The sequence below is a fragment of the Oryctolagus cuniculus genome, chromosome 4, assembly GCF_051225735.1.
Source record: "Oryctolagus cuniculus isolate XC-2025 breed Fujian yellow rabbit chromosome 4, ASM5122573v1, whole genome shotgun sequence".
In the NCBI taxonomy this organism is placed as follows: domain Eukaryota; kingdom Metazoa; phylum Chordata; class Mammalia; order Lagomorpha; family Leporidae; genus Oryctolagus; species Oryctolagus cuniculus.
This window is the reverse complement of record NC_142870.1, coordinates 142,864,337-142,884,197: the sequence shown is the minus strand read 5'-3', so window position 1 is coordinate 142,884,197 and position 19,861 is coordinate 142,864,337. Positions and strand designations below refer to the sequence as shown.

At 44.9% G+C, this 19,861-nt stretch overlaps 1 pseudogene across 1 annotated transcript; it reads left to right on the top strand.

Annotated features, from left to right (window-relative positions):
• The first annotated feature begins 12,628 nt into the window (after window positions 1-12,628).
• Window positions 12,629-13,540, top strand: LOC100352941 (THO complex subunit 7 homolog pseudogene; annotated as a pseudogene). The gene has a single exon (XR_016232791.1). The product of XR_016232791.1 is annotated as a THO complex subunit 7 homolog pseudogene (transcript).
• Window positions 13,541-19,861: the final 6,321 nt, after the last annotated feature.

The following is a 19,861-nucleotide window of genomic DNA, read 5'->3' as shown; positions in this document are numbered from 1 at the left end:
GCTGTGGCGGCCATTAGGGGAGTGAACCAACGGAAGGAAGACCTTTCTCTGTCTCTCTCTCTCACTGTCTATAACTTTACCTGTCAAATAATAATAATAATAAAAAAGCAAAATCTCTTTGACTAGCTCCATCTCACAAGAGCATTTTATATTTTTTTAGTTGTAGCTCTTATGTATGCCGAAGGGATCAGTGGTTATTAAGAGACCCAAGTGGGTATCCAGGGCAAGGTCACAGGCTGCATGTTGATGATCTCTCAATCAGGATTGTGGCACTGTGCAGGCCACCCCTTCTTGGTCCACTGCCTTTGAACAAACAAACTTTTGTTTTACCAAACCAAAGGCGAAATGTGCTGACTAAGCCTTTTGTTGCCAGGAAAACTGTATTGTATTTCTGTGTGTGTGTGTGTGTGTGTGTGTGATACAAAAGGTTAAAACAAAAATATGTGACCATGCAGCTCTGAGCTCTGAGGTTATACTACATGGCTATGAAAAAAAACCCTGCATTTAAGTGACAGATTTTATCTGAAAAATTTATGTATTTTTCTGCTTAAAAGCTTTTTCTTAATAAAATGCAAAATTCAGATTCCTTGTCCTCAAGGAGTTTCTAATCTAGTTGGAGAAATAAGATTAGTTCAAGCAGAATTATGGATTATGGGACTAAAATATCTTATTTTGAATGTTGGCTTAGAAACCCATTTAGGGCTCAGACAATAATATCCCAAAATGTGCCACTTTGGACTTCAAACTGAGAGCCCCTGGGATACAGAAAATGCAGGAAGAGCTTTCTCTGCAGTTCTTTTATCTATAAAGTCCAGATCTGCCAAAGAGGAATACAATTGTCTTCTATCTTCCTACTGAAATTTCATTACCCAAGAAAGATTAAACTCCTATCACAGATGCGGGCATTGTGGTGTAGCGGGTAAAACTGCTGCACCTACATGGGAGACTCAGAAGAAGCTCCGGGCTCCTGGCTTCGGATCGGCCTAGCTCCCGCTGTAGTGGCCATTTGGGGAATGAACCAGTGGATGGAAGACCTCTCTTTCTCTGCCTCAGCCTCTCTGTGATTCTGCCTTTCAAATAAATAAAAATAAATGTTTAACAAAAAAAGGTTTTTTTTTAAAGATGTACTTATTTATTTTGAAAGTCAGAACTACCAAGAGAGAGGGAAAGACACAGAGAGATCTTTCATGTACTGACTGACTACCCAGATGACCGCAATGGCCAGTGCTGGGCCAGGCTGAAACCAGGAACTCCATCTGGTTCACCTGAATGGCTGGCAAGGGCTAAATACTTGGGTCAGCTTCTACTGCTTTTCCCAGGCCACTGTCAGGGAGCTGAATCAGAAGTGGAGCAGCCTGGACACAACTCAGTGCCCACATGGGATGCTGGTGCTGCAGGCAGCAGCTTTACCCGCTACACCTCAGTGTCGGTAAGAGACTGGAAACAGAACATCATACCCAGAGCTCAAAGGAACTTAGGTCATTGTCTGTTCTCTGAGCTGATCTTTTTCCCCTAAAAATCATTTACTTTGAAATTTCCTAAATTGCCCCACTTTCTTCTTCCTTGAAAAGTGGGTATGTAAGCCTCAATTATCTGGTCCTCCTTTGAGTTTCATATTTTGTGTGGCTCCTCTGTACATCTGAACATTAATATATTTGTATACTTTTCTCTTGTTGACCTGTCTTGCTAGTTTATTTTGGCAGGCTTAAAAACTGAACCTTGGGGCTGGCATTGTGGTGTACATATTAAGGCACTACTAGCATCCCATATGGGCATTGGTCCAAGTACTGTCTACTCCACTGCTGATCCAGCTCCCTGCTAATCACCTGGGAAAAGCAACAGAAGATGGCCTCTGCACCCACACAGGAGACCTGGATGAAGCCCCTGGCTCCTTGCTACGATTTGGCCAAGCCCTGGCTGTGAGGTCATTTGGGGAGTGAACCATCAGATAGATTTCTCTCCCTCACCCCCCCCCCCATAAACCTGACTTTCAAATACATAAATAAATAAATATTTAAAAACAAACAAAAAAATATTGAACTTCCCTATACCCATCTGGTCTGAAACTGCCTGCCAAGGTGGAATTCTTCGTACAAGATACTCAGTAAATAGTCTTTTTTTAAAAATTTTTTTTCTGTGACAGGCAGAGTTAGACAGTGAGAAAGAGAGACAGAGAGAAAGGTCTTCCTTCTGTTGGTTCACCCCCCAAATGGCTGCTACGGCCGGCGCACTGTGCTGATCCAAAGCCAGGAGCCAGGTGCTTGCTCCTGGTATCCCATGTGGGTGCAGGGCCCAAGCACTTGGACCATCTTCCACTGCACTCTTGGGCCACAGCAGAGAGCTGGACTGGAAGAGGAGCAACTAGGACAGAATTCGGTGCCCCAACCGGGACTAGAACATGGGGTTCTGGTGCCGCAGGCGGAGGATTAGCCTAGTGAGCTGCGGTGCCGGCCTCAATATTTTCAATTGAATAGGCTATCTCTTCCCACTGATTTATAACAACCTGAATTTATACACGCACACACACACACACACATTTGGATACTTCAAAAATTTGTGGAAAATAGAATTAAAATTTAAGTTTAGGGGTGGGTGTGTGGCACAGTGAGTTAAGCTGCCATTTGTGACACAGCATCCTGTGTCAGAGCACTGTTTCAAGTCCCAGCTGTTCTGCTTGAGATCTGGCTCCCTGCTAATGCCCCTGGGAAAGCCATGGAAGATGGCCCAAGTATACGGGTCCCTGCTACCCACAAAGGACACCTGGATGGAGTTGCTGGCTCTTGGCTTCATCTTGGACAGGATGGCCCAGTTTTTGTGGCCATTTAGAGAGTGAATCAGCGGATGAAAGATTACTCATCACTCTCTCTGTCTCTCCCTCTGTCACTCTCTGCCTTTCAAATGAATCTTTAAAAACTTTTAGGTTTATTTGGATGCAAAAATATTTGAAATCCATGTATAAGGGGATCTTCAAAACATACATGGAAAATTATGGAAAAACTATGCATCAATTTCCTTTTCTTTTTTGTATCATTTGTTATTATTTTCTTTAAAAAAAAAAGATTTATTTATTATTTATTCAAAAGTCACAGTTACACAGAGAGAGGAGAGGCAGAGAGAGAGAGACAGACAGAGAGAGAGACAGAGAGAGAAAGGTCTTCCATCTGATGGTTCACTCCCCAGATGTCTGCAATGGCCAGAGCTGTGCCGATCCGAAACCAGGAGCCAGGAGCTTCTTCCTGGTCTCCCGCGTGGGTACAGGGGCCCAAGGACTTGGGCCATCTTCTACTGTTATTCCAGACCACAGCAGAGAGCTGGATCAGAAGAGGAGCAGCCGGGACTAGAAAGGGTGCCCATATGGGATGCCGGCGCCTCAGGCCAGGGCATTAACCCGCTGAGCCACAGCACCAGCCCCATTTGTTATTATTTTCATAAAATGAGGTATTTCAATGTGCTATCAGATATAGTATAGTATTAAATATGTGCATTCTGAAGAAATTAAACACAGAATTTTGCATTTACCCAGTTCCATGCCTCAAACATGAACAAATACATTAACAAGAAGAAACAGGCTAGGAAAAACATATTTACATACATATATTTATGTATATATCTTTAAAAGAAGTTTCCTAGTTCAAAAATGATAAAGTAATATCTATTCAAAACTTTAAAAATTCATTTTCATATGAAAATTATGAGTATCAAATTTAGTTATGTCTCAGCATCATACTACAGCATATGGACAATGTAAGAATTACTACAGTATATAACAAAGATTAACAATATATTTGCATATAAAACATGCTCTTCAAACATTTAGGTATTATTACAGAACTCAGGTGTGTGCTGCCAGCCTGATATTGGCTGCAAAAGCCATCTCTTATTACCCAGGATGTGTACAAAAGGCAGCTGTGTCAATGGTATTTGCAGAAATTCCCCAGGGATATGAAATGGCAACTCCCTTTTGGCATCTGCTGAAACAAAAGCACCATTTGTAAAAGAAGGAAGGACTTTCTGTTGTTCAGAAACCTAGAACAAACAAGGTGATTTCCACAGCCCCGAGGCTTCCAAACTGTTATTAGCTGAAGCTAGAAGGACCATCAGCATTCATCACATCACCAAGCTGAGGTTCCAGCAGAACCCCACATGGTTTCCCACCCCAGACCCAAACTCAACAGAGGAGTGATTTCAAAGTAAACCAATATTCTTAATGTCAATACAATGTTTGTTTACAAAAAAGATAACGACATCAAAACGTGCAAAGTGGTAGTAACTGTCCAGTTTTGAGAAACATTTAGCAAGTCCAAGTGTGTTCAGTTTTCTTTAGCAACTGTGCTGTCTCACCTGCAATTTTTCCCTTTCCAGCAAAAGCAGGTGCTCCTGGGTCTGAGGGAGTGGACGTACTCAGCAGCCTTCATTGGCTGGCCATTAAGACACTGCTGGGGATGCACACATTCCATATTGGACTGTCTGATTCAAGTCTGAGCTACTCCACTCCTAACCCAGCTTCTTGCTGATAACGCATCCTGGAAGGCAGCAGGTGATGGTCTATGTACTTGAATCCCTGCTACCCATGTTAAACACCTGGATTGAATTCTGGGCTCCTGACTCTGGCTTGGCACAGCCCCACTGTTGGGGGATATTTGTCTTTCAAATAAAATGAAACTAATAAATTGTTACATTTATAGATTAATTTATTGTGAATTGTCATCTTTATAGTAGTCAGTCTATCCTATATATAGGGTATGTATAAATCTTTGACTATATATATTTACAGATTTATTGATTTATTTGAAAAGCAGAGTGATGAAGAGAGAGAGACACAGATCTTCTATCTGTGATTCACTTCCCAATGTCTGCAATAACCAGGTCTGGGAGAGGTCAAAGCCAGGAGCCAGGAACTCTATCCTGGTCCAGGGGCCCACATACTTGGATCATCTGCTGCCTCAGAGGCACATTAGCAGGGAGCCATATTGGAAGTGGAGTAGCTAGGACTTGAACAGGAGCTCCAATATGGGATGCTGGTGTGGCAAGCGGCAGCTTAATCTGCTGTGCCATAATGCTGATCACCCAAAATATCTATTTTCCTCCTACCAACCTACTTTTTGAGACAACCCACTCAATCATTGGATGGTTCTGATTATTTTTATTTTATTTTTTAAAGATTTTTTAATTAATTTTTTTATTAATTTGAAAGAGCTACAGAGAGAGGTAGAGACAGAGAGAGAGGTCTTCCACCTGCTGGTTCACTCCCCAGATGGCCGCATCTGAAACCAGGAGCCAGGAGCTTCTTCCATGTCTCCCACATGGGTGCAGGGGCCCAAGGACTTGGGCCATTTTCCACTGATTTCCCAGGCCATAGAAGAGAGCTGGATTGGAACAGGAGCAGCTGGGACCAGAACCGGCACCCATATGGGATGCCAGTGCTTCAGACCAGGACTTTAACCTACTGTACCTCAGTGCCAGCCCCCAGTTCTGATGATTTTTAAAGTTCTTCCTTATTTGATGTACATCTCTTTCCCTGTATTTTCTAGGCATTGGTTCTAATTTTGCCCCTTGTAAGCACATGAGAATCAAAATGATAAATCTTTATTCTCATTTTTTAAAGATGTATTCATTTATTTGAAAGGCATAGTTACAGACAAAGAGGCAGAGAGAGGGAAAGGGACAGAGAGAATCTCTTCCATCTACTCCCCAAATGGCCACAGCAGCTGGGGCTAGGTCAGGCTGAAGACAGGAACCACTTTTTTTGGGTGCACATAGCCTGGAGCGAGTGCTGTAAAATAGTTAACAAAGTGGATGCCATTCTTATTATGGGACTTAAATTAAGATATTATGCCAATAAGATATTTAACACGGAATCAGACATAGTGGCCCTACCCCTATCACAATTAGAACTGTCCACATTGATGCAGAATAGCATGCTCTTTCAAACTTTAATGATAAATTTCCCAGGACAGGTTGACAATCACCTGCCGGCGGACAGACTACTCCAGATGTTACAAACCTTAGAAATAGACTATCCAAACATGCTTTCCCCGCTAATCAATCTATATCCATGGCACCATGCGTATTTACGGATGCCAACAAGTCACTATTTGGAGTAGTGATCAAATCCTCAACAGAAAAAGATAAGATCCATGTAGAACCCCACAGGGATCAGTACAGTTGGGAGAAAAAAGGGCAATAGTCATGATTCTACTCCTTAGCCAAGATGGGATGGTAAATATATTTTCGGACAGCAAATACTCAGTACAGGTAGCAAAGACAATCCCTTTTGCAGTCTTTAACCTGACCAATAAGCCAATTGACCAGATGTTCACAACACTTAAAGAGCTAACTGAGAATAGAAAACACCCACGGTATATCTCACATGTAAAATCACATACTGAGCTACCTGGCTTTACTTCCCAAGGCAACGAAAACGTTAATCGTCTTATCTCCTGCAACACAGCTTCCATTGTCCACCTAGAACAAGCCCGTATTCTACACCAAAAATTTCATGTCAGCAAGCAACATAAAATCACTTTTCCCGGAGCTAACAATGAACCAATGCAAACACCTAGTGTGCTCTTGCAAGAATTGCACCCCCCTTGCCCCGTTAGGCCCACTGCAACAAGCGGGAGTGAACCCACGAGACCTTGCTCCCAATATGCTCTATTTTCAGCAAGAGGACGTCACCCACATTAACTCCTTTGGTAAACTTAAGTTTGTCCATGTGGTGGTAGATACTTATTCAAAGGCTGTTTCTGCAACAGCTCAATCCAGAGAAAAGGCTATTAATGTCAAGTCAGCCATGCTGGTCCTTGGTGTCCCCTGGACCATAGAGATGGATAAAGGGCCAGTGTATACATCACAGGAATTTAATTCCTTCCTGAGGTCCTGGAACATACAGTCTGCCACAGATATCCCATACAACCCACGGGGACAGGCAATCATTGAAAGAACTCATAGGACGATTAAAGATCTCTTACAAAGAAAAACAATCATATGCCACCAGACCCACAGCTTGCTTTGATTGAGGTCCTTTTCACTATCAATTTTCTTACTTTTCATTCCCAAGGAGTCAGTCCAGCTTATAAACACTGGGGATCCTTTCCATCCCAGACCCCGGCCCCTGTGGTTAGGTAGAAAGACCCTTTGACAGGAGAATGAAGGGACCACACCCTCTGCTAACCAAAGGCAGAGGATATGTTTGTATCTTTCCAGAGAATGAGGGACAGCCCATTTGGGTACCAGCCAGAAACATCAAGCCTGCAACTGACAGTCAACCAGAACCAGCTGAACAAGACTGAGAGTCCACCTTGTTAGCAGGCACACCTGCTACCAATTGTCAAGCTGCTGCCCTATCATCCTGCCCTGAGGAACTGACCACAGCCCCATCCACTACTGCTTTATACCCCTCTAGCTCTGGTCAGCCACTCGAACAGCCAACAGCTTGCACGCGGTCATACCATTCCTGATTGCTATTGTTCCTCATTCCTACTCGATCTGAGCAAGCACTCCTGTGTTCTGTTTTGAAGGCTGGTTAGTCAACGATGGGTAAGATCCTCTGGGGGACAACCTAAGACAGGCACAGCTACATGAGGAGACTACAAGGAAACGGGGTCAACAATGGTATGGCCAAGGATCATGCCTCCCGTTGCTCAAAAATAAATGAAAAGGGGGAAATGTGGTGGAATGAGAAGGCCGTGCCAAGATGGTGCTAGCAAGTGAGCATCAGTTACTCAGGAATGGCTTCGGAAACCACATGGCAAAGGAGCCTGCCTGGCAACAGGCAGTGATTGGTTATGATTGGTTATAGCATAAACCGCCCCTTCACCAGATTGACTGCCTCAGCTATACAAGCTGCTGCACCAACTGAAATAAACGAATCTGTGAGCTGCTCACCTCTAGCCCCGCTTTCACCCAACTCCCAGTGTCTGTGTCATGACTCTGTGCCTCTTGCCCCCACCACGCTTCTCCTCTCAGAATGAATCCACAGCAACACCTGAAGCTCCATCCAGATATCCCATGTGGGTATAGAGGCCCAAGGATTTGGGCCATCTTCTGCTGCTTTCCCAGGCATATAAGCAGGGAGCTGGTTTGGAAGTGGAACAGCCAGGACTGGAACCAGTGCCCATATGGGATGCATGCATTGCAGGCAGAGGCTTAACCTGCGGTGCCACAATGCTGGCCTCCAAATTATAAACCTTTAACATGACCTAAAGAAACCTGCTTCAATACTTCCCCCTCCTTGTGTACTATGAAACACATAATAGTATATGTCTATGGAACACCAGGGTAAGTACAGTGAACTTTTTATAGTCCAAGGTGGTAGGGAGGGAATCAAGCTGCCTAGGGCCCTACTCTGATTTTGAGTGCTGGGGGGATGAACAGTGGGACCAGGTGGGACCCCGCCCGTGACATATCATCTAGGAAACCCTTCACTAGGTAGGGGTGTCCACTCTTTGCCCTCTCTGTACCTGTTTCTTTATTTCAGCTGCAAGAGCCAGTTTTTTTCTTTCTAACACATTCTCACTTCAGAGTTGAAACAGAAGTTTGCTGTTCCTTCTACCTAGACTGCTATTGCCCAGAAATTTACACAGCTCCCACTCTTTATTGTTTTATAAGTTTAATTTATTTGAAAGGCAGGGAGCAGGAGGGGGAGAAGACAGACACATAGAATGGTTCATTCTCCAAAACCTCCAACAGCCAAGTCTGGGCCAGGCCAAAGGCAAGACTTGATGCAAGATGCAGGCATCATAAACAGTAGCTTAACCTACTATGCCACTATTCATCCTTTAAATCTCAGCTTTATGTGTGTGGGGAGCAGCCCGGACTGGACTGAGTTACTGGAATTAAGACTTATTCTATGCATCTGCTCTCCCACAATATGGCGCTGGGAGAGAAGTAAACAGCTTCCGCACAGCTGCCTCCAGTTCAACCAATAAACTGTAGGACTTGCTCCTGATTGGAGAGCAGCGTACTCGGCGTGTGGGCAGCCGAGTTGGGATTGGCGGAGGAGGACTATAAAGGAGGAGAGAGACAGCATGCACCAGGAACATCTATGGGGAACATCTAAGGGAACCCGTGCAGCCCCCGAGAAAGCCGGCTGGCGGTGTGCCGCTCCCCTGCGGAAGTGGGGAATGCGGCCAGGGGGAACTGCCCTTCCACGGAGGTGGAAGGGATAGTAGCCAACCCGGGAAGAACCAGCAGCAAACCCGGGGAGGGCCGAGCAGACGAAAGAACAGCGCAGGGTCCTGTGTCGTTCCTCCACGAAGAGGGGGAGCGACAATGTGGACTCTTTAGGCTGCCCTACCTAAGGGAGCAACCTATTCTCTAGTAGTGGTAACACTACTTCCAGAAAATATCCAAATGATTTGTATGCTCATTGCTTCTTTTCCCCCACTAGAAAATAAGCTCCAGAAATGCAGGATTCTTGCCTATTTCGTTCCCATCTATGCCCAAAACTTTAGACTGTGTCCCACATAGGCACTCAGTAGGTATTTACTAAATAGATTAGTAACTGGGCTCCCTATTCTTGGAGGATATTTTTCATGACATTAGTTCTTAATTCCAGCTTAACTTCTCTTCCTTAACTTGCTTCCCACAGCCAAACTTCTTGGTATCATCAAAGGGCTCTGGGAGAAATTGCTTGCCCAGTTATGACTCTTGCTAAGTGCCTTCTCTCCTACTTTTCCTCTTGGTCACAGAGAGATCATCAGACCTTATCAGCCCTCTTGCAGAATCTAGACACACTGTGACTGTAGTATTCTCGGAACCCATCCAGTTTAGTAAACCTATCAAAAACGGAAATGAGGTTAGCTTGGCAGGAAATGAGATCAATTTGGCAATTGATGGTGAAACACTGAACAATGTGGGAGTTAACAGTAGTCTGAGTTAACACAAGGCGTGTCCTAAGGCACTACAATAAGACCAAATAGATAGTGAGGTGTGCAGGGCGATTTGGGCTCACAGAGGGACAATCCTTGTAAACTGGTGATTTATTGCTATGTACCTTGGGCAGTGGATGTGCAGTGGAGAACTGTTGAGTCTTCCACACCTGAGATACAGATCTCTCTGGGTATCTATAGGATAATGGCAGAATTAATAAGCATAATTTATTGGGTCTCTTACACCCTGTACTAAGTGTTTGTTATTTGTAATCCTCCAATATCTCTTAAGTGTAAAGGACTAAAAGACCTACCCAATGTCATAAAGTGCATGGTAAGGCAGGGGCCCTTTTATCTTTTCCTATGGTGAGGGGGAGGCAATGCAAACCTTGGGCTCTAAGGAGTTATTTTTCAAGCGAACATTGGTTTGAATTATCTACTATATAAACTGCTTAATCAACTCTGAAACATTACATTTAATTTGTTAGCATTATTCTTAACAGACCACAAAACTGCATTAGAAGGTTAAGAGTGGGGACCAGCGCTGTGACGTAGTAGGCTAAGCCTTTGTCTGTAGTGCTGGCATCCCATACCGGCACCAGTTTACATCCCGGCTGCTCTTCTTCCAGTCCAGCTTTCTGTTTATGGCCTAGGAAGATGGCCCGCGTGCATGGGCCCTTGCACCCATGTGGGAGACCCGGAAGAAGCTCCTGGCTTCCAATCAGCTCAGCTCCTCCCGTTACAGCCGTTGGAGAGTGAACCAGCAGATGGAAGACCTCTTTAGTCTCTCCCTGTCTAACTTTGCCTCTCAAATAAATAGATCTTTTAAAGAAGAAGAAGGGGGGGAGGAAGGGGAGGAGGTAAGAGTCAATATAGAACTACAGAACAAGATGAGATGGTTATCAAAGGTGATCAGCACACTCATGTTTCTTATGTCACAGCTCATCAAAAGCTGGTGGGAGGTGGTGCTGTGACAGAGTTAAGCCACCTGGGAAGTCAGCATCCCATACCAGTGTGCTGGTTTCAGTACCATCTACTCCATTTTCGATCCAGCTCCTTGCTGGTACGGTTACAAGTACTCAAGTCCTTGCCATCTACATAGGAGACCTGGATGGAATTCCTAGCTCTTGGCTTCAGCCTGGCCCAGCCTGGCTGTTGTGGACATTTGAAGAGTGAACCACCAGGCCTGCTTTGTGGCATAGTGGGTGAAGTCACTGCCTGTGAGCTGCATTCCCACATAAGCAAGGACTCCTATCTGGGCTGCTCCACTTCTGATGCAGCTCCCTGCTCATTGTCTGGGAAAAGCCCAAGTGCTTGGGCTCCTGCTACCCATGTGGGAGACCCGGATGAAGCGCCAAGCTTCTGGCTTCAGTGTGGTTAAGCTCTGACCGTTGCAGCCATCAGGTGAGTGAACCGGCACATGGAGGAGCTCAATCTCTCTCAAATAAATAAATAAATCTTAAAAAAAGAAAAAAAAAGAGTGAGCCACTGGATTAAGGTCCCTCTGTCATTCTGCCTTTTAAATAAACCAACTTTTAAAATAATACAAGCTAACAGGCATACAAACTAACCAACAAAATATGAATGAAACTAATAACGTTAAAAAAAAAAAAAAAAAAAAAAGGCCGACGCAGCGGCTCACTTGGCTAATCCTCTGCCTGCGGTGCCGGTACCCGGGGTTCTAGTCTTCCAGCCCAGCTCTCTGCTGTTTCCCGGGAAGGCAGTGGAGGATGGCCCAAGTGCTTGGGCCCTGCACCCACATGGGAGACCAGGAGGAAGCACCTGGCTCCTGGCTTCTGGTGGGTGCAGTGCCGGCCGCAGTGGCTATTTGGGGGGTGAACCAACAGAAGGAAGACCTGTCTGTCTGTCTGTTTCTCTTTCTCTGTCAAAAAAAAAGAAAAGAAAAAAAAAATTAATGATGTTGTTAACATGAGGGATCCAGTTTAGCCCATTAACCTATTTCATCCACATCTTTTCTTAATTTGTAGAAATAACTATGAAATTATAACTAGCAAGAACCAGAGGCCAATTAGAATTATAAGGCCATGTGGAAGACAATATTTTCACTGATAGCCTCACATCTTCCACTTCTCATAGTCCAAGCCCCCCGGCTGCTTCCCTTCGCCCCCTTCCCCAATCCCGGGCCCCAGCTCTGCCCTAGGATGGCTGAGCCGGTCCCAAGGGAAGAGCGTAGAGCTCTTCTGGGCAGATGTGGCCTGAAAACGCGCCCCAGCGAGCCTGGCATTCACCTGCAGGGGCGACGGGGCTGAGGCGGCGGAGACGCCCCCCCGCCCGGAGGACACGGGGACAGCGTGTCTGCCGCCCTCCAGGAGCCCCCGGGCCAAGCCAGGGGGTTGGGTCTTTCTCCCTTGCGGCGAGGGTCTGACTGACCTAGCTCGCATCTCAAAGACTCCAGCCCTCCAGGCCAGGCCGGAGAAAGGGACTCCGTGTGGGCTGGTGAGGAGGCGTCCCCTCCCAGCCTCTCTGGGGCGTCTCTATCCTGGCCAGTCTTTCGTCCCCAGCTGTTCCTGGGACCTGTGAATACGTTTTCACAGTGACTTAGCTGAAATAAAGTTAGTTGTACGTGTTAGACCAACCTCATCTGTTAAAAAGAAACAAAAAACAGTACTCCTGGGGCGGCGCGGCTCAGGCGTCGGGGCCCGCGGGCGCGACGCCGCCCGGCCCGCGGCTGTTGGCCCCGCTGCATTGTGGGAGCTCGGCCGCCGCCGCCGCCAACCGCCGCCAACCGCCGCCTGCGCCTGCGCCTGGGCCGCCGGCGCCGCGCACGCCATGGGGACCGTGACCGACGACGAAATCATACGGAAGCGTCTCCTGATTGACGGGGATGGCGCAGGGGATGATCGGAGAATTAATCTGCTGGTGAAGAGTTTCCTTAAGTGGTGCGGCTCTGGCTCGCAGGAGGAGGGACACAGCCAGTACCAGCGTATGCTGAGCACGCTGTGGCAATGTGAATTTTCCATGGGCAAAACGTTGCTGGTATACAACATGAATCTCAAAGAAATGGAGAATTATGAAAAAATTTACAAAGAAATCGAATGTAACATTGCTGGAGCGCATGAAAAAATTGCTGAGTGCAAAAAGCAAATTCTTCAAGCAAAACAAATACGGAAAAATCGCCAAGAATACGATGCGTTAGCAAAGGTCATTGAGCAGCATCCAGACAGGCATGAGACTTTAAAGAAACTAGAGTCTCTGGGGAAGGAGTTGGAGCGTCTTTCACACATTAAAGAGAGTGTTGAAGATAAGCTGGAATTGAGACGTAAACAGTTTCATGCTCTTCTCAGTAACATCCAGGAACTGCAACAAACTTTGGAAAATGATGAGAAGCTTCCAGAGACAGAAGCTCACAGAACAAGCGTGGAAGCAGATCCCAAGCCAGGGACAAGCTCATCCCTCTTCATTCCTGAGACTACTGAAACAGCGACGTGATCTTAAGATAGATTTAGAATGTGTGGTGCTCTTGAGATACTTAAAGTGTTGGCAGTGAAATTCTTTTGCTTTTAGGTATTAATGCAGATTTCATATTTCTTCACATGAAGATGACTTCAGTATAGATTTGTTTTTGTTGAAATGCATTTTTTTTTAATTCTAGAAAGCAGCATTCCAAAATGCTTAATAAAATGTTTACAAGCTGGGAAAAAAAAAAACCTGAGTGTGATGTCAGCTGTGGGATGGTGAATAAAGTACTGGGTTTGGAGTCAGGACAGAACTTCAATCTTTGGGCAAGTTTCTTCAAAGTAAATTAATCCCCATCTGTTAGATGAGCTGCATATGGGCAAGCACCTAGTTTGGTGCCTGGTGCACATTGCGTACTCAGTATATGTTTCTTAAATGAAGAATTTGATCAAAGAATTGAATCCCCATGTCCCTTTTTGAGTCTGCTATACCGACAATGAGTTCCCTTTGATCTGTAGGTCTCAAATTCATTCTTAGCCTATGGGACCAACGACCCTGCTCCTCTCAGTGTGTTTAAATACCAAAGCCCTAGGAGAGAGTATTAGATTGGCCAAGCTTCTGTCATGCCCCAGGAGGGCAGAGAGCGGAAGTTTCTGTTGGATGTCTTCTCCAAGGACAGCTGCAGCTTCCTTAATGAGAGGAGAGATTCTTGCATCTGGCCAATGCGTGATGGGGAATCGCTAAAAAATTGAATTCAAAGGTTAATTTACCACCAAATGGTCACAATGCACTTCAAAATCACATACGTTCCTGGAGTTAATTCTCAGGGATTGTGCGAGGCTTTTCTCTGCTCCGTTGGCGGGAATGATTAGATGTGACTACAAAAACTCCAGAGCTTCGCCGTCAACCACGGTTATTTTACGGAGCTAGAGCCAGAGAGAAGAGCTGGGGATGTGGAGAGGTGGCGGGTCCCTGGTCTCAGCCATGGAGACCTTACTACAGCAGTTTTCACTTAGGAATCCACACACCTGCTTGCTGAAACTGCTCTCGGGGCCCAGATGGCAGGTATACATCCGTGCGCCTTGTGAAAAGGGGTTTTAAAGCATTAGACTATCTTGATAATTTCCAGGCTTTAATATGCTTTCCTGTCTCCTTGACTCTTGTAAAGTGAATGTTTATGTCCTCTGATTATGAGTTTATTATGATTATGAAAGTCCTGTGGAATCTTATCCCCTGGTGTTCAGGTTCACAACTGGGTTACATTAAGATGGTATCCAAGTGGCAGCTGCTTCTCTGGAAGCCCAGGCCCTCCTACCCACGAGCAGGATTCAGCTTGCTCCAGGCGAGTGCTGTTCTATGTAGCGCAGTTTTGGGCCCTGGCAGGTTGTCACAAGAGTAGTTTGAGACCAGCACCCAAGCTAGGCCTGCTTCTGTTGGCCATTGCTCAAGTCTAGAGGGGTGTTGCTGAAGGCTGTTTTTGTTATGGGCTGGGTTGGGCCTAAGTTAATTTCCCAGACTCTTGCCTTTTACTTAGAGAATAATTTTTTTTTTTTTTTTGACAGGCAGAGTGGATAGTAGCTAGTGGATCGGCGTAGCTCCGCCCGTAGCGGCCATTTGGGGGGTGAACCAACGGAAGGAAGACCTTTCTCTCTGTCTCTCCCTCTTACTGTCTGTAACTCTACCTGTCAAATAAATAAATAATCTTTTTTTTTAAAAAAAGCATTGTCTTAAAAAGTTATGTTAAATATCATTATGATCAGATCTGTTCTAAAAGTATTATAATCGCCCTGACTAAATGTTAAGAAATTCTATTTTGACCAGATACTCTAAGTTCTCTTGGCACCTTTAACAGACTTTCTGAAAATCAAAGTTTAAAATTCTCCAGACTTTTGATACCTCCAGAGGGGCCCCTGGAGATGTCAAAAGATGTATCCCTCATCTCACAGAGATAATAACCAATTGGGCTGTTTAGATTAAAAGTGGTGCCAAGATGTGAAATGATGCTAAACTTCAGTTATAAACGTGTTTCTTCCTCGCTGCTCCAGTCTCTGGTTCAGAAGCTAGATCCTTTAAAGAGGGACTGACAAAGTCTAAGAAGCGTCCCATGGTCGTGATTTACATCACCTTAATGCCCAGACCTTAGGACTAAGATATGGAATCACCCAGGAACAGGCAAGGCAAATTGTCAAATCCTGCCCTTCCTGTGTTACATTTCTCCAGGTCCCTCACTACGGTGTAAATCCTAGAGGATTTATGCCTAATCAGCGTTGGCAGATGGATGTTACCCATTTTCCTAAATTTGGTAAGCTAAAATACATACGTGTCTCTTTAGATAACATGTTCAGGTTTTGTTTTCACCACCCCGCAATCGGGTGAGGCTGCCAAACATGTCATCTCTCATTGCCTTCAGGCCTTTGCTGTTTTAGGAACCCCTATACAAATAAAAATTGATAATGGCCCAACATATAAGCACTTCTGTACTAACTTCCACATCTCTCATATCACCGGGATTCCTTATAATCCCCAGGGACAAGGTATTGTGGAATGTGCACATGCCACATTAATAAAATTATTTACAAAAAATAAAAAAGGGGGAATATGGGACCATAGCACATTCCCCACAAAAATGGCTATCACATGCTCTTTTCATTTTAAATTTTTTAATACTGGATAATCAAGGGAAATCTGCGGCCGATTGTCACTGGCATCCTGAAGCCAAAAGACAACAAGTCTATGTGAAGTGGAAAGACCCTCTAACTGCTCAATGGTATGGACCTGACCCTGTTTTAATAGAGACAGAGAAGGAGGAATTGACCGTAGGAGTTACTTTAACAGTTTTAACCAATACATTGGCCGGCACCATGGCTCACTAGGCTAATCCTCCACCTAGCGGCGCCAGCACACTGGGTTCTAGTCCCGGTTGGGGCCCCGGATTCTGTCCCGGTTGCCCCTCTTCCAGGCCAGCTCTCTGCTGTGGCCCAGGAGTGCAGTGGAGGATGGCCCAAGTGCTTGGGCCCTGCACCCCATGGGAGACCAGGAGAAGCACCTGGCTCCTGGCTTCAGATCAGCGCGGTGCCATGGCGGCCATTGGAGGGTGAACCAACGGCAAAGGGAAGACCTTTCTCTCTGTCTCTCTCTCTCACTGTCCACTCTGCCTGTCAAAAAAAAAAAAAAAAATCAACGAGGCCTTTTTTCCAGAATTAACAAAGGTATACCCCGGAGTCTGACAATGTGACCAGTTTGATATGCTAAAATCAGTATTCTCCCTTTTCGATTGATCAGTCACATTAAGCCATTGATTTTCAACTATATCCCTCCCAATACGGAACAAGGTTTGATTGTTCCTTACCCATTGTACAAACCCTGCTGTTTTAATTCCATTATCATAAGTACATGAACAATTTAGAACTAACAGCGAACCAACAGAGGTGGTAACGTAGGTTTGACTTGATGTAAGCCGGCAAGCTTCATTCATTTTCAGGGGGATCCCGATCAGTAATGTTATCATGATGAAGATCAAGGGGCTGCTTCGTGACATTGTCTGTTTGCTGCACCAGTGGCTCAGGTAACCACCGCACTTCATTGTCTTTCTGCGAGAATATAGAAACATGTCCTTCTCTGTCGAAAGTAGCAATTTCTGGCTACATTTAGCTGCCTCGGCTAATACGTCATCCTTTTGTGTAAATACAGCAAATTCTCCCACCAACCTGTTAACTAACAATATCCCGGGAGTTCCTTCTACTAAAAAGGAGTTTACAAAAATTACCGGCATAAATCCTACTTCTCTAAAAATTAGCAATTCGACCAAAAGGTTATACTATGTGCCTTGGCAATTAAACAAAACTCAGCTTTCTCACTTCAATGGGAGGGAAGCTCCTAAAGGATGTTTTTTTTTTTCTGTGTGACTATTATGCATATAGCTCTCTAGCTCCCCATGATAGGCATAGATGCTCCCTTGGACGGGTTGCACCCCTCCTTCTCAAACCTGCTGATAAGAACCTGTACAAAAGAAGATATACGCGTATGATTTATGAAGGATGTAATGATAACTTCCATGTTCCCAGGGATTGGGAAGCTTTTGGTCTTGCTGCCTCCATGGCAGGAGCTGCTGGTCTTGCTTATGCAAACACTCACAGATTAAGAGAACTAGCATGTATTGTTACCAAAACTGTGAACACGACTGCTGCTGCCTTAGCCAATATCGATGAGGAACTTGATCGGGTCCGGACAGGTGTGTTGCTCAACCGGGCTGCCATTGACTACTTACTACTGAAATATCATATAAGCTGTGACTTGATTCCTGGAGGTTGCTGCTTTAATATCTCAAATAATGTTCCTTACATAAAATATCTGGTACAGAAGCTAATAGGTGAATTCAGCACATGTTTCTAACTAATCCCTTTTCTTTTGGTGGATTTCAATGGACCCACTGGCTTTTGATGTTGCTGGGTCCTTTATTGCTGCTCCTGCTTTTCTTCCGTGCCTCCCCTGTATATTCCAAGGCCTCTCTGTGTCATTTGGTGCCATTTGGTCTGAGATTTTAAAGTTGCGTTCACAGCTTCACCCCGAGCCAAAAAGGATGGCAATGAATTCCAATGACGGGTAAGACTCGGTCTCCTTGTACCAACCTAAGACAGGAGCCTCAGAGAATGTCTGGGGTGTCCAATGACGGTTAAGGACAAGAAGAGACACGGGCAACCTAAGACAGGAACAATGCCTCAAAAAATAAAAAAGGGGGAAATGTGGGCAGCTGCAGGCAGTTTTGTTTACACTTAAACATATGGATGGAGACATCCTGGCACAGACAAAAGGCTAAGGAGATTCCAGGAAGAGGCAGGAAGAACTGTATTTCACTGCTAGACTTCTCACAAGAAATGATGTAGATAATCAGCCACACCTGAAACCAGTATTTATTACCTAGGTGTTTCATTATACCCTTGTAATCTATGATTGATAACATTTTGTGATCTGTTAAGCAAAGTCTTTTAGATATGTAAATTCCTCTGTGTGCCTTCTTGTGTACAACTGGTCATGTTTAAATACTACTGGACTTGTTGAATAAACGAGCCTTGATCAGAATTTGTCTTGGCTCCATTCTTTGCATCCTTGTCCCCACATTCCCACTCTCTGTTTCAGGAAACCCGGTTCATTGTGCTGCAGGCTGGCACAATGGCCAGGGTGAGGAGCTTCATCCCAGTCTCCCACATGGGTGCAGGGGCCCAAGTACTTGTGCCATCCTCCTCTGCCCTCCCAGACACATCAACAGACAGCTGGATTGGAAGTGGAGCAGCTGGGATATGAACCAGCACCTATATGTGAGGTTGGCATTGCATAACATGCTAAGCCACAACACCAGCCCCTGGAGTCTTTCTGATCTAGAACAACCCCAAAACTAGTTGGAGAAGTTTCTATAGAACCCCAGAACTGGGTCTGCTCACCTGGTAAGCAGGAAGCCAGTCACCGACTCTCTGGTGGAAAAAAAGTAGGTATTTATTGCAATGCACAGAGTAAGGAACCAGGCAGATATGCTCAGTTCCTGACTTCCCAAGAGAGTAAAGGCAGTGAAAAATCCAAAGTTGGGGCTGAGCAGTACTCAACTGTGGGCCTCTGATTGGTACACAGTGTACTTGGCCTTTGATTGGTCAGTGATGGGGCTGCCATGTTAGGGATAGATTGGGCATTACTTTCTGTGATCAAGCCTTGAAATTTCTGAAAGACATCTCAATTTAAGTCTTAATATGAGGATGCTGGGGTGACAAGTGAATTTTCAGGCCTGCAATTGGAATTTCTGCCTGTGTGTTCTTGCAAGAGCTGTCAGAACAGAGATTAGCAATGAGATGTTAAGGATAGGGACAATTGTGCTACCTCCTTAACTTAATGAGCTGAGTTTTAAAGAGGAATTGCAAGCTAAAAATTGCATGCTAAGGACGAGATATTGGGACCTGATAATTCTACATCAAAGGATACTATGGATAGGACTTGGTTACACTTCTAGCCCAATGTGGCATTAACTTCTACCATGAGGCAGAGCAGGAATGAAGATAATGAAGATAGGGACTTCAATAGAAGAGGGAGTGTTCCAGATTAGATAACATCTTTGGACACAGACTTCCAGTGAAGAAGGAACAACACAATTTGAATGCCTTTCCGTGTGAATCTCAACTAGGTTAAAAATTAGTTACACAAAGAAAAGGGTCTGAGAATATTTCATTAGAAAAGTTGATAGGGCTTTCTATTAATGATAGGATTTCAGATGATTTGTCTCCTTTTATTTATTTATTTATTTTTTGGATTTTCTACAAATCTGTATTACCTTTTCCTTTTTGATTTTTTTTTTTTTAATTTGAGAGGCAAGGAGAGAGAGCTCTCCCATCTGCTTGTTCACTCTAATGTAGGCAGGGAACAATGAGTGAAGAGGAACTGACACTACCAGCAGCATCTGTGTTGCAGCCCCCACCTCCCAAACCCTAGCACCTTCTGTGCTGATCAAACATGGCTGCAGGCTGGGCACACTCATTCCCCATGGTACATCTGAGTCCTACTTCCCATCATGCACCAGAAGCCATGACACT